Raw genomic sequence first — 14,954 nt, 5'->3', positions numbered from 1 at the left:
ATGAAATAAATGATGGCAGCAGGCGTATCTCTGCCTGACACCGGGGAAATAGTGAGACAGACCTTGGAGCAAGGGTCTGGTTATTGCCAAAAAGCAAAGGAAATATTAATTCTGGAAAACAAATGTCTGGAAGAACAGTGACACCGACCTGATTGGAACACAAAAACTTAAATCTACAGTCAAACACACTACCGTTGCGCCACGAGGCCTACACAGTGCGGTGGAGATGTTCGTCGAAATTAAGGTTCTGCAATACAAGGGGCTTGGAAATCAGGAGAACCAGTTTCGAGGTTTGAAGTTCGAGATAAACCCAGGGTGCGGAGCAAACAGATCCCTGGCAGCCAGCAGTGGCAGAAAGATGCAAGTTAAACAGTCCTGGCTAGCTCAGTCGGTCGAGTATGAGATTCTTAATTTCAAAGTTGTGAGTTCAAACCCCACGTTGGCCGAATTATTTTCCTTAAATTTTTATGTTGCTTTCACAGGAAAACATCATTGATTAACCCATAAATTCTTTTGCACAATGAAAGAAATGCGAACTGAGGGAGAGTTGATCATTTAATCATTTGTTCTGTGCTCTGTATAAGAACACAAGAACCAGGAGCAGGAGTCGGCCATTTGGCCCTTCGAGCCTGACTTCTTTTGCACTGAAACAAATTATAACCGTGTTTTTAAAAGAGCAGTGCGAGATATTTAGAGGACATCTTTCAATGTTTCACAAAAGCATTGTTTTCGTTACAGCCACCCAGGATCGATTCCCGGCTTGGGAAGTAACTTTGATATCACTGTTTGTAATTGAAATGGGGTCATTTTATTAAGTTCGATGGATGTCCCAAAGCACTTCAGACTGGTGTCCAAACAAATGAGTTTGTAATTAAAAAAACTGAATGTCAGGAGTGGGATTTGAACCCACGCCTCCAGAAAAGAATGCGACCTGAAAGCAGCGCCTTAGAACACTCGGCCATCCTGATTGTTGGATGCTCCCGTTACACTGGAAAGTTTCAGACCGAGCACTTGTTCAGTGTTGCTGGAAGGCCCAGTGACCGAGATATCCTCTCCCCCGGGGTTTTCCTGAGCCTGTGCTCGGTGTATGGGGACCTTTGGCAAGGGTCCGAGGTTGCTTACATGTGTAAGCTGATTGCTGGCTTCAGGTGGTCTCTTACCAGTGTGCTCAATTCTTCAAACGACTTGCTTGCTGGTTTCTCGGGTGCCAGCAGGTCCTTCATTAAAGCGTATGTTTTCGAGCCACAGCTGGTCAAGAGATGGGCTCATCTCTTGTTTGCCTTATTGTCGGCTAACCAGTCTTTGGTTACAAAGCTTTGCTGGAGCCTTTCTAAAAAGTCCTCCCAATTATCTCCAGCATTGTATTTTTCATCTGAGCCGTTGGTCGCCATTCTGTGGATTCTGTAATCCCGTAACTCGTCGCCACTGTGAAGTCCTGACCCTGAAGTACAGATTCACACGAGGCACAGACTAAATCAAGGTCACTCTGGACCTGCACCTTTATTACACAGCTCTCGAATGCCACACTTGCCTGAGACCTGTCCTTATATACCTGTCTGGGAAAGGTATCCAGTGTCTCCTGCAAATGCACCCCTGGTGGTAAGGTAAGCTTGTGGTTACAGGTCATCTCTGGTTACAGTCATGTATGGCATGGTAAGGTACAGTTACGTACAGTAGTGTGAGATACATTACATTATTGGTATTCATGGTCATTACAGCAATATTAATCGTCTCACAGACCTCAATTATTTTTATGCGATGAATTGATCGAGGATTGAAACCAGGTTAGTGCGCCAGATCTTAACCACTCGACCACCAGGGAACAGTTAAGATACATGTCGATATATTTATATATATTTATATATGAACCTGAATATCAACGGCTACCTACCTTGACCTCGTGGTGGAACGGTAGTGTGTCTAACTTTGAGTGAGAGAAATTGTTCCACAGTGACACCCATTTCATCTTTTGTTCCCTTTTAAACACTAGAAACTGAGACAGGGGAATAAATAGAGAAAACAAAGCACAGGGATCTTGTCAAGAGGAAGAGAGAAGGGGTAAGATACTGTCCCCACCCAGAACTAATGCAGAAACCCCTCTGCTGCACTCGGGGTGACCACCCACAGCCTGAATACACTAACGTCCCAACAGCTCATTGACTTTCGGAGTGGGACCGTGCGGTGCTTCAGAAGACAGGTCGAAAAAGCAAGGTCACTGATTCCGTCTCATGTGCTCCTCCGATCAAGAAGAGCAACACACTAAAAATGCTCCAATAGTGGTTACACCTTATCTTCACATTTGTTAAATAGTTGGCTCGTTGGTCTAGGGGTATGATTCTTGCTTCGGGGTTGTTACTTGATATTTGCGAGTGGTCCCGGGTTCAAATCGCTGACGAGCCCTCAGTTTACCCATGAATTTTGAAATTGCATCGAACTTTTGCAAAGAAGAACTTGCATTTCTTCAACACCTTTCAGGAACTCATGACGCCCCAAAGCGCTTTACAGCCGTTGAGTTATGTTTGAAGTGTTGGAATGTGGGGAAAGATGTGCCCAAATCACCCCACATGAACCGCAACTCTTTGCGAAGGAGTTCGGTGCTTCAGGTACATGGACTTTCTATGAATGAGTTCTGCTTGTACCTGCATTCAAGCTTGAAACAGTAACTGGGCTTCCATCTCACGGGAGCAGCGTGTCGCGGTTAGTGAGTAGGTGACCAGGTTGATGTGCGCCGCTTTCAATCTTTGAAATTTGACCAAACAAAGAATCGGTGAATCCAACTGTCCCTGTAAGCGGCGGATTGAAGGGATCGGTGCTCCAAACAGAGCTGGAACACGCGCAGTGCAGGAATAGGGTCCGCAACATTAAATGTCAGAGTTATCAAGCAGACATTAATTAAACATACACATAACAGTTCTTACAACCAAACCATGCGAATGTTAGCCGAAGAACTCAAACACATTACAGTTCCCAGCTCGGTGTACAAATTGATCACACATTAATCGGATTCTAAACTATCTGTTCCAAATACCACATTTTATATCTTTTCCTTACCCCTGCTACGTGACAATTTAAACTTTTAATAGTATTACTGAACACAAGTGCCCAACTTCTGATGGAAGGTCATTAACCTGAAATGTTAACTCTGTTTCTCTCTCCACAGATGCTGCCTGACCTGCTCAGTGTTTCCAGCATTTATTCTTTTTATTCTCCAAACTTATAATCAGAATATCACTTCCCTTGTCATCTAACTACACTCCTTCCTGATATGTAGCCTTGTCCTACAAACCAGGCTTCTTTCGGATGATTCAGGCATTCATTGGAATTATAACTTCTCAACGATAACAATTATGTGAAGTATGTAACTATGTAATACTTGCCACCAGAGGGCGCGACTGTTGGAGTCCTCATGGTCACCTGCCCGCACGAACAGGGCCAGTGTAAAAGGTTGGTTGCCATGTTGTTCAGGCACACTGGAGTTGTAATAAAGAAGACTAAGGTCACGCAAAGTTTAGCTGACAGTACTCAGCCTCGGGGAACTTTTCTATGCACAACAATTGGCGACTAGTAACAGAATTCGAACCTTCAAGCAACCATGGCTGCTGTTGGAATATTAGAGAAATCCAAAGAGGATGATGATTGGGAAGCCTTCGTCGAGCAGCTCGACCTGTACTTTGTTTGTGGCCAACGAGCTGGAAGGAGACACTAACATGGCCAAGCACAGGGCGGTTCTCCTCACTGTCTGTGGGCCTAAAATATACAGCCTCATCAAGAATCTGCTCACACCGACAAAACCAACGGAGAAGGAATATTCAGAGTTGTGCTCACTGGTGTGGGACCACCTCAAGCCAAAGGAGAGTATCCTCATGGCCAGATATCGTTTTTACACGCACCATCGCCCCGGGACCAGGACCTGGTGGATTATGTGACCGACCTGAGACACCTCGCAGGAACTTGCTATTTTGAAGCTGCGTTGGGGAAAATGCTGTGGGACTTTTACGTGCTGGGCATCAGCCACGAGGTCATTCTTCGAAAGCTGCTGGCTGCTGAAACCCGAGACCTGAGCAGGGCCATCGCGATCGCCCAGGCATGCATGGCCACGGACGATAACACCAAACAGATATCTTCTCAACATCGAAGCTCACCGGCAAGTACTGTGCATAAAATGATGTTGCTAGCAGGCAGAACTGCATTTGGCAGGGTCTATACGTCTGTGGCTGCAAGACCTGTGATGACTCAGAGTGCGCCATCGGGGGTGAATGTGAATCTATTAGCACCGTGTTGGTGCTGCGGGGGTAATCTTCGAGCCCATCAGTGTCGATTCAAGCACGACGTGTGCAAAGGCTGCACAACGATGGGGTACCTCCAGTGAATATGCAAACGTGCTGTGACATACCACGTTTCTGAGGATGGTCGATCCGGCATGGATCACACAGCACAGGCAACTCAAACCGAGGAACAAGGAAATGAACTTTGTACCAAGAAGCCTATCTGTTCTCCCTGATATGAACTCTGCAGCAACAAGTGACTCCTGGCAAGGTGCAGGCCACTGTTTCATCGAAAGCTTTGCAACAGAGTAACTAACCACAAAAGAAGATAAAGAGGAAGGGCCCCCAAACTCATACCATGCTATCAGGTTTCACTAGGACTAAAAAGTTGAATGTAAATGAATTGCGTTGCCATATGGATCGATTGGGTGTATGTAAATGAATTTAAATGATTGTATTCCGTCCCCTGCAAACTGCTTATAACCCCACGGCACAAGGCACTCGGGGAGATCGCTGGATCTCAACTCTACTCCCAGAGCTCTGTTAGCAATAAAGTTGTCTCTCTTACCTTACCAGAGTCTATGTGAATTTATTTTCACTAACAGTGGATGCAGAGAGGATGTTTCCACTGATGGGGGAGACTAGAACTAGGGGTATGATCTTAGAATAAGCGGCCGCCCATTTAAAAGTGAGATGAGGAGGAATTTCTTCTCTCAGAGGGTTGTAAATCTGTGGAATTCACTGCCCCAGAGAGCTGTGGAAGCTGTGAAATTGACTATATTTAGGACAGAAATAGACGGTGTCTTAAACAATAAGGGGTTAAGGGGTTATGGGCAGCGGGCGGGGAAGTGGAGCTGAGTCCATGATCGGATCAGCCATGATCTTATTAAATGGTGGAGCAGGCTCGAGGGGCCGTGTGGCCGACTCCTGCTCCTATTTCTTTTGTTCATTTGACTAATACACATCAACATCCTGGGGGTCACCATTGACAAAGTAGATGTGGGCATGCCTGGCTAGCTCAGTCTGTACAGCATGAGAATTTTAATGTCGTGCGATCGAGCCCCAGCTTGCATGAATTATTTTCCTTAAACGTTTATGTTACTTTCACGGGAATTAACCCACACATTCAAAAAGGAGTTCGATATGACCCTTATGGCTAAAAGGATCAAGGGGAATGGAGAGAAAGCAGGAAAGGGGTAGTGAGGGAATGATCAGCTTTGATAATAGTGAATGGCGGTGCAGCATCGAAGGGCTGAATGTCCTACTACTGCACCTATTTTCTATGTTTCTATGTTTCCCCTTGTGGGGGAATCTAGGACTTGGGGGCACAGTTTCAGAATAAGTGGTCATAAGAACATAAGAAGTCGGAGCGGGAGGAGGCCACACGGTCCCTCGAGCCTGCTCCCCCATTCAATACGATCATGGCTGATCCCCATAACCCCTTATTCCCTGAACGTTTAAGGGTCGCCCATTTAAAACGGAGATGAGGAGGAATTTCTTCTCTCAGAGGGTGGTGAATCTTTGGAGCTCTCTGCCCCAGAGAGCTGTGGAGGCTGGGTCATTGAATATATTTAAGGTGGAGATAGACAGATTTTTGAACGAGGCCATATGGATTGAATTGGAGAACAGAAAAGGGGCGATCACACGACTGGGAATGTAGGAGAGACCCCCGAACATCCAGAGGGAGATATAGGGTCTGGTTATTGTGATTCAGCAAGGAAACTATCGATCCTGGAGGACAAATACTCTGTTCCAAAGGAAACGGACCCAGCCTCTCCAATTGATCAGTTAATGAATTATGTTTTCCCGTGAAAGCAACATAAAAGTTAACAAAACTTATTCGCCCAACATGGGCCTTGAACCCACGAAATTGAGATCAAGAGTCTCAGGCTCTACCGACTGAGCTTGCCGGGCTTGGCAAATGTGGGATCCTTGACATATGTCAAATGTTGTGGGTGGACTAATGATGTTTGAAATCATTATTGAGTATCTCACAGACTTGAATTATGCAGTTCCTTCAGTTAGCATTTCTTTAATTGTGCAAAAGAAGATTGTGGTTTAATTAATGATGTTTTTCCATGAAAGCTGCATTAAATTAAAATAAATGTAATCACCCAACGTGGGGCTCGGACCCACGACCCGGAGATTAAAAGTATCATATTCTACCGACTGAGCTAGCGGGGCTTCTGCCCAACAAACCTTTTTATCGCTCATTGCATCCAGGCGCCTGTTGGCTCCGCCCCATATTTAAAACTTGCTGTTGAAACTTGTGTCGTGTTTCTCACATTTGCTTTACATGCAAATGGTCCCTGGTTCAATCACGGGCAGAAACATTATGTTTAAACTTTCTGTGGATGAATAGTCGGAGGCGAGTTTAGTCTCCCGGCAAATGCTGCCTGACCTGCTGAGATTTCCAGCATTTGCTATTTTTATTTGCTATTTATTCTCCTGACAAAAGGGCTCCCTTATTCCTTAATTGCTCTGTATTTCACTTCAATAAATGGATAACTTTGACTGAGAGAAAATGGATCCACCGAGGACCTTTTGCGTGTGAGGCCAACGTGATATCCGCTACACCGCAGCCCATCAAAGTGTGAGAAACTATTGAATATGAAGGATGAGCTGACAAATATCAGGGGCAGTGCAGTCTGGTCAACGTCAAACCCTCCTTTCTTATTCAGCAGTGGCATGAACGGGAGTCAGACGCCAAAAAGTTTAATTAAAGACACAAATACAAGTAACACTTGCAAATCTTTTCAGTGTAAAATTCTTTCACTTTATTTGAAATCCTATTGCGTTGAATCTGCAAATACGCACGGTGGGATATTATCTTCACTCCTGATTGTATTTTGTGTGCACGATAGGAATAACCGGTGCTGTTAAATGTGATAAAAGTTGCCCCAGATTCCTGAAGACTTTGCACCAGAAAGCTAAAATACAGTGACTAAAATGGGATATGGTTTTCGAGTTAAGATTCAAAGCACAGGACAAATGATTGAAGTATGGAGTGTCCCTGAGTTAGTATTAGTTTGATTGTGTAACAGAAGGTGAGGGGTTAATTAATGATGGTTTCCCGTGAAAGCAAGAGAAAAATTTAAGAAGAAATCATACGGTGCCTGTCAGGTGAGCGCTGCTTGTGATACCTAGTGGGAATGGGCCGGGATTTTAAAGCCACATGTATTGCAGAACCTTCATATCGAGGAACATCTCCCGGTCACTGTGTATGTCACATCGCGCAACGGTAGTGTGTCTGACTCCAAATCAGAAGGTTGTGTGTTTAAATCACTTCGGGGTCACTGTTCTCTTGGATATTTTTCTTCCAGAATTATTATTTCCTTTGCTGTTTGCGAATAACCAGACCCTTGCTCCAAGGTCTGTCTCACTGTTTCCCGGGTGTCAGGCAGAGATTCGCCTGCTGCCCTAATTTATTTCATGTGACAGGACACAAAAGTTCAAAATCAACCTGCAGGTGGCCACACGCAGCACTAAATAGTCAGGATGGCCGAGCGTTCTAAGGTGCTGTATTCAGGTCACTGTTTTCTCTGGAAATGTCGGTTTATGTCCCATTTCTTATATTTAATCATTAAGCGGAACCCATTTGTTTTGTCACCACCAATTCCTTTAAAGTACGATTCAGCAGTCCACCTGCTCTCTTAACATTTCCGTCTGACCTGGTGCTGAAGTTTGTTCATTCTTTTGTAGACCGGAAATCAGATATTTTGACCTGAGCATGTGAGGAACTTTTATCCCGATCTCATTGGGTTTAATTTTGGTAATCTGGTGCTGAAAGTGAAGATGTTTCCGCAGTGTAACGGTTAACATGTTAGCCTCACACGCGAAAGCACCTCGGGGGGAAATATTTTCTGGAGCTTTCTCATGCATGTTCAGAGGAGAGTTTGTTCTTCTGTGAAAGGTCAAGAGATCATAAGAACGTAAGAGTTAGGAACAGGAGTCAGCCATTCGTCCCATTTTCAAGTTTTCAAGATCTTTCCGCCCGGTTTCGGACCGGGGATCTTTCGTGTGTGAGGCGAATGTGATAACTACTAAACTACGGAAACACTGTGATAGAATCTATCTTTGGATAAAACCACAGCTCTAAACCTACACAGCTAGCCGAGAATTCAGGAACTTGTTTAAAGAGAATAGAATGAGGGTGCTATATTTAGGAAGGCTGTAAGTGTGGCCTTCGACAGCGTGGACCATTTTACACGCCTCGGGAACCTACTATCAGCAAGGGCAGACATCGATGACGAGGTCCAACACCACCTCAAGTGTGCCAGCACAGCCTTCGATCACCTGAGGAGGAGAGTGTTTGAAGACAAGGACCTCAAATCTGGCACCAGGCTTATGGTCTGCAGGGCGGTGGTGATACCTGTCCCGCAGTATGGCTCCGAGACATGGACTATATACAGCAGACATCTCAAATCACTGGAGAAATACCACCAGGGCTGTCTCCGCAAGATCCTGCAAATCTCCTGGGAGGACGGACGCACCAACATCAGTGTTCTCGCTCAGGCCAACATCCCCAGCATTGAAGCTCTGACCACACTCGACCAGCTCCGCTGGGCGGGCCACATTGTCCACATGCCCGACACGAGACTCACTAAGCAAGCGCACTACTCAGAACTCCGACACGGTAAGCGAGCCCCAGCTGAGCAGTGTCATTTATTTCACACTACTGTATATAACAGTACCTTACCATGTTTTCATGACTGTAAATAGATATGACCTGTAACCACAAGCATACTTTACCACCAGGGGTGCACTTGCAGGAGACACTGCATACCTGTTCCACACAGGTATATAAAGGCAGGTCTCAGCCAAGTGTGGCACTCAAGAGCTGTGAAATAAAGGTGCAGGTCCAGAGTGACCTTGACTTCAGCATGTGCCTCGTGTAAATCTGTACTGCAGGGTCAGGACTTTACAGTGGCGACGAGTTACGGGATCGCGGAATCCACAGAATGGTGACCAACGGCTCAGATGAGAAATATAATGCTGTAGACAATTGGGAGGACTTTATAGAAAGGCTCTAGCAAAGCTTTGTAACGAAAGAGTGGTTGGGCGACGATAATGCAGACAAGAGAAGAGCCCATCTCTTGACCAGCTGTGTCCCGAAAATATACGCCTTAACGAAGGACCTGCTGACACCCGAGAAACCAGCAAACAAGTCGTTTGAGGAGTTGAGCACACTGGTGAGAGACCGCCTGAAGCCAGCGAGCAGCATACACATGGCCAGACACAGGTTCTACAACTACAGACGCTGTGTGGGCCAGAGCATACCCGACTTTGTTGCGGAACTTCGGACGTTGGCGAGTTTATGTGAGTTCTCCAATGAACTAAGGAGAGAAGTACTGAGAGACTTTTTTATTGAAGGATTAGGCCACGCAGGCATATTCCGAAAGCTTATAGAGACCAAGAACTTGACCCTAGAGGCAGCAGCACTGATCGCACAGACATTATTGGAAGGAGAAGAAGAAACAAGTTTGATCTGCACTGCGGGTACGACAACTAACGAAACATCGGAACAAGGGGTTCACAGCGTGAAACAAGCCGCTACCACCACACACAGACAAAGGCAGGAGAGCAGGCCCTCAACAGCAGGCAGTGGCGCCAGAAGCCATCAAGGGCCACATGAACGGCCATTCACACCTCATCAACGCACAATGCGAGCAATCAACTACAGACTGAGAGAAGCTCAAGAGCGATCAGCCAGACGCAGCTCATCCTTCGGAAACAATGGAAGCGGTCTGTGCTAGAGATGTGGGGGAAGGCACTCAACAAGGGGGTGTCGATTTCAGCATGCTGTTTGCAGAAACCGCAACTATACAGGACATCTGGCTCACGTGCAAAAAAACAGCAGCTCGGCTGGTATACGAATCAGAAGGGTCGGAAAGCGAACCAGAAGATGGTGGGGACAGTGCCCGGGACACCGAGGTACAGCGGGTCAACACGATCAATATCCACTGTTCTTACAACAAGACGCCTCCAATAATGATGAGGGTCCTACTTAACGGGATACCCGTCAACATGGAACTGGACACGGGAGCTAGTCAATCCCTCATGAGCATCCAACAATTTGAACAGCTGTGGCCGCTCAAAAGCGACAGACCAAAACTCACAAGTGTCGACACCAAACTAAGGATGTATACCAAAGAAATCGTCGCAGTCCTTGGCAGCGCCATGCTCTCTGTCACACACAAAGGGACAGTGAACCGATTTCAACGTGGATTGTCCCCGGAGATCTCCCAGCATTGTTGGGAAGAAGCTGTCTGGCAAATCTAAATTGGAAATGGGATGACGTTTACACCATGTCGTCAGAGGAACGGACCTCCTGCTCAACAGTTCCAAGTCGTTTTGAACATCTCTTTCAGCCTTCAAAGGGGCGAAAGTAAAAATCTACGTCACACAGGATGCCAGACCAGTCCATCACAAGGCTAGAGCTGTGCCTTATGTGATGAGGGAAAAGATTGAACACGAACTGGACCGGCTTCTTCGGGATGGCATTATCTCACCCGTGGAATTTAGCGACTAGACAAGTCCCATTGTCCCCGTCATGAAGCCTGATGGATCCGTACGAATCTATGGGGATTATAAGTCTACCATAAACAGAGTCTCCCTGCAGGACCAGTACCCGCTGCCCAGAGTGGAGGATCTATTTGCCACATTGGCTGGAGGAAAACCTTTATCGAAACTAGATCTCACATCTGCGTATATGACGCAAGAACTGACCAAAGAGACGAAGCTGCTCACCACCATCAACACATATCGAAGCCTTTTCATGTACAATCGATGCCCATTCGGCATCAGGTAGTCAGCTGCTATATTCCAGCGCAATATGGAGAGTCTGCTCAAGTCCATCCCAGGGACGCTTCTATTTCAAGACGACATACTTATCACGGGCAGGGACAGCGACTCCCATCTCTGCAATTTGGAGGAAATACTAAGTTGATTGGATCAGGTAGGCCTAAGAGTTAAGAAATCAAAGTGTCTGTTTCTCGCGCCCGAGGTTGAATTTTTGGGCAAAAGGATTGCCGCTGATGGAATCCGCCCAACAGAATCCAAAACAGAAGCAATTCGCCTGGCACCCAGGCCCCGGAATGTCTCAGAACTGTGCGCCTTTCTCGGGCTACTCAATTACTTTGGGAACTTTATGCAGAACTTAAGCACGCTGCTGGAGCCTCTCCATGTGCTACTCAGGAATGGGTGGGATTGGTTTTGGGGGGACACCCAGGAACGCGCCTTCAATAAGGCATGCAACCTTCTATGTTCCAACAGAGTTTTGGTTTTCTTTGCTCCAGGTAAAAAGCTAGTTCTCACATGTGATGCGTCAGTGTATGGGGTCGGGTGCGTTTTACAACATGTCAATGATGCGGATAAATTACAACCCATAGCTTATGCCTCCAGTTCACTTTCGCGAGTGGAGCGCGGGTACTGTATGGTTGAGAAGGAGGCGCTCGTGTGCGTGTACGGTGTCAAAAAGATGCACCGATAGCTTTTCGGGGCCAAGTTCGCGTGAGAAACTGACCACAAACCACTCACGTCCCTGCTATCCGTGTGCAAGGCAATAAACGCCAATGCCTCGGCGCGCATTCAGCGGTGGGCACTCATGCCAGCGTCTTACAACGATACAATAAGGCACAGACCAGGCACAGACAACTGTGCCGACACGCTTAGCAGGCTATCCCTGGCGACCACGGAAGGGTCCGACGATCAGAACTGTGAGATGGTCATGGCAATCAATGCCTTTGAATCCACAGGTTCATCCATGACGGCTCGCCAAATCAGAGCTTGGACGACTAGCGACCCCACGTTATCCTTAGTCAAAAGATGTGTTTTAACTGGTGACTGGGCAGCGGCTCGTGATGCCTGCTCCGAGGAGATCAAATCTTTCCATAGGCGCATGCATGAACTAACACTACAGGCAGACTGCCTGATGTGGGGCAGCCGCGTAGTTATGCCCTTGCGAGGTAGAGAGGCGTTTGTCCGGCACTGTTCAAGTCGGCCTCCAATGGCCAGGCGGAGCGAGCAGTGCAAATCGTGAAACAAGGTATGCTAAAAATCCAAGGTCCCATGCTGCACAGCCGCCTGTCGCGACTGCTGCTGACATACAGACCTCGTCCGCATTCGTTGACTGGGGTTCCCCCCGCGCATCTATTGATGAAACGAATCTTAAAGACGAGACTGCCTTTAATCCTCCCAGACATGCATGAAATTGTTGAGGCAAAGCGCCGGAAGCTAACTGAGTACCATGACCGAAATTCGAGGGGGAGGTGGAATGAGATAGAGGACAAAGTGTTTGTGCTAAACTATGACCGGGGTCACAAATGGTTTGCAGGGACAGTAATAGATAAGGAAGGAAACAGGCTACTGGTTGTATAAATGGACAATGGCCAAACCTGCTGCAAGCATGTAGACCAAGTAAAAAGTAGATTCACTGATAACACTGCAGAACAAGAGGCAGACTACAACGTGGAACTCACACCACACCTGGTGGACAGACAGAGGGAACAACCTGAGAAAAGGGTACTCTCAACAGACAGCCCAGGCGAGATATCAGCAATCACACCGAAAGAAAAACAGGCACCAAGGCAAACAACTGAACCACAACTAAGATGCTCCACGCGAGAGCGTAGACCACCTGAGAGACTGAACCTATAAAGACAAGAAGACCTTGGGGGAGGGCTATGTCATGTATCTCACACTACTGTATATAACTGTACCTTACCATGCTATACATGACTGTAACTAGATATGACCTATAACCATAAGCGTACTTTACCACCAGGGGTGCACTTGCAGGAGACACTGCATATCTGTTCCTCACAGGTATATAAAGGCAGGCCTCAGGCAAGTGTGGCACTTGAGAGCTGTGAAATAAATGTGCAGGTCCAGAGTGACCTTGACTTCAGCATGTGCCTCGTGTAAGTCTGTACTGCATAGAGTCAGGATTTTACAGGCAGAGGAAAAGTTTCGGGCATACCCTCAAAGCCTCCCTGATAAAATGCAACATCCCCACCGGCCCCTGGGAGACCTTGTTCCTCGGGTTGAGTTGCCTGTGCTGCGTGATCCATGCCGGATCGATCATCCTCTGCCACGTGGTATGTCACAGCACGTTTGCACATTCACTGGAGGTACCCCATCGTTGTGCAGCCTTTGCACACGTAGTGCTTGAATCGACATTGATGGGCACGATGATCACCCCCGCAGCACTAAGACGGTGTTGATAGATTCACATTCATCCCCGATGGCGCACTCTGAGTCATCACAGGTATTGCAGCCACAGACGTATAGGCCCTGCCATATGCAGTTCGGCCTGCTAGCGACATCATTTTATGCACAGTAGTTGACGATGAGCTTCGATGTTGAGAAGGTATCTGTTTGGTGTTATCGTCCGTGGCCATGCATGCCTGGGCGATCGCGATGGCCCTGCTCAGGTCTAGGGTTTCAGCAGGCAGCAGCTTTCGAAGAATGACCTCGTGGCTGATGCCCAGCACGTAAAAGTCCCACAGCATTTGCCCCAACGCAGCTTCAAAATAGCAAGTTCCTGCGAGGTGTCTCAGGTCGGTGTCATAATCCGCCAGGTATTGGTCCCCGGAGCGATGGTGCGTGTAAAAACGATATCTGGCCATGAGGATACTCTCCTTCGGCTTGAGGTAGTCCCAAACCTTGTGCACAACTCAAAATATTCCCTCTCCGTTGGTTTTGTCGGTGTGAGCAGATACTTGATGAGGCCGTATATTTTAGGCCCACAGATGGTGATGAGAACCACCCTGTGCTTGGCCACGTTAGTGTCTCCTTCCAGCTCGTTGGCCACAAAGTACTGTTCGAGCTGCTCGACTCAGGCTTCCCAATCATTACCCTCTACGGATCTCTCTAATATTCGAACAGCAGCCATGGTTGTGTGAAGGTTCGTATTCTGTTATTCGTCGCCAATTGTTCTGTAAAGAAGAACTCCCTGAGGCTATGTACTGTGAGGTAAACTTAGAGTGATCTTCGTCTTTTTTATTACAACTCCAGAGTGCCTGGCTAGCTCAGTCGGTAGAGTGTAAGACTCTTACTCTCTGGGTCGTGGTTTCGAGCCCCATGTTGGATGAATTATTTTCCTTAAACTTTTATGGTGCTTTCACAGGAAAACATCATTAATGAACCCATAATCTTTTTTTGCACAATGAAAGAAATAGCGAACTGAGGGAGAGTTGATCATTTCATCATTTGTTCTGTGCTCTGTATAAGAACACAAGAACCAGGAGCAGGAGTCGGCCATTTGGCCCTTCGAGTCTGCCTTCTTTTGCCCTGAAACAAATTACAACAGTGTTTTTAAATGAGCAGTGCGAGATATTTAGAGGGCACATTTCAATGCTTCACAAAACCATTCCTTCCGCGACAGCCACCAAGGATCGATTCCCGGTTTGAGAAGTAACTTTGATATCATTGTTTGTAATTGAATTGGGGTCATTTTATTAAATTCGATGGATGTCCCAAAGCACTTCAGAGTGGTGTCCAAACAAATGAGTTTGTAATTAAAAACACTGAATGTCAGGATTGGGATTTTAGCCCACGCCTGCAGAGGAGACAGTGACCTGAACGCAGCACCTTAGACCGCTCGGCCATCCTGACTATTGGATACTCCAGTAGCAAGATATTACACTGGAAAGCTTCAGAACGGGCACTTGTTCAGTGTTGCTGGAA

General features: G+C 46.9%; 1 non-coding gene across 1 annotated transcript; it reads right to left on the bottom strand.

The window, feature by feature from the left end:
• Positions 1-6,106: 6,106 nt before the first annotated feature.
• Positions 6,107-6,179, bottom strand: trnak-cuu (transfer RNA lysine (anticodon CUU)). The gene has a single exon. It is a non-coding gene; the product is annotated as a tRNA-Lys (tRNA).
• Positions 6,180-14,954: the final 8,775 nt, after the last annotated feature.

This window comes from Pristiophorus japonicus, unplaced genomic scaffold, assembly GCF_044704955.1.
Source record: "Pristiophorus japonicus isolate sPriJap1 unplaced genomic scaffold, sPriJap1.hap1 HAP1_SCAFFOLD_408, whole genome shotgun sequence".
Classification (NCBI taxonomy): domain Eukaryota; kingdom Metazoa; phylum Chordata; class Chondrichthyes; family Pristiophoridae; genus Pristiophorus; species Pristiophorus japonicus.
Note: the sequence above shows the minus strand (reverse complement) of the source record. Positions and strands in the feature narration are given on the sequence as shown.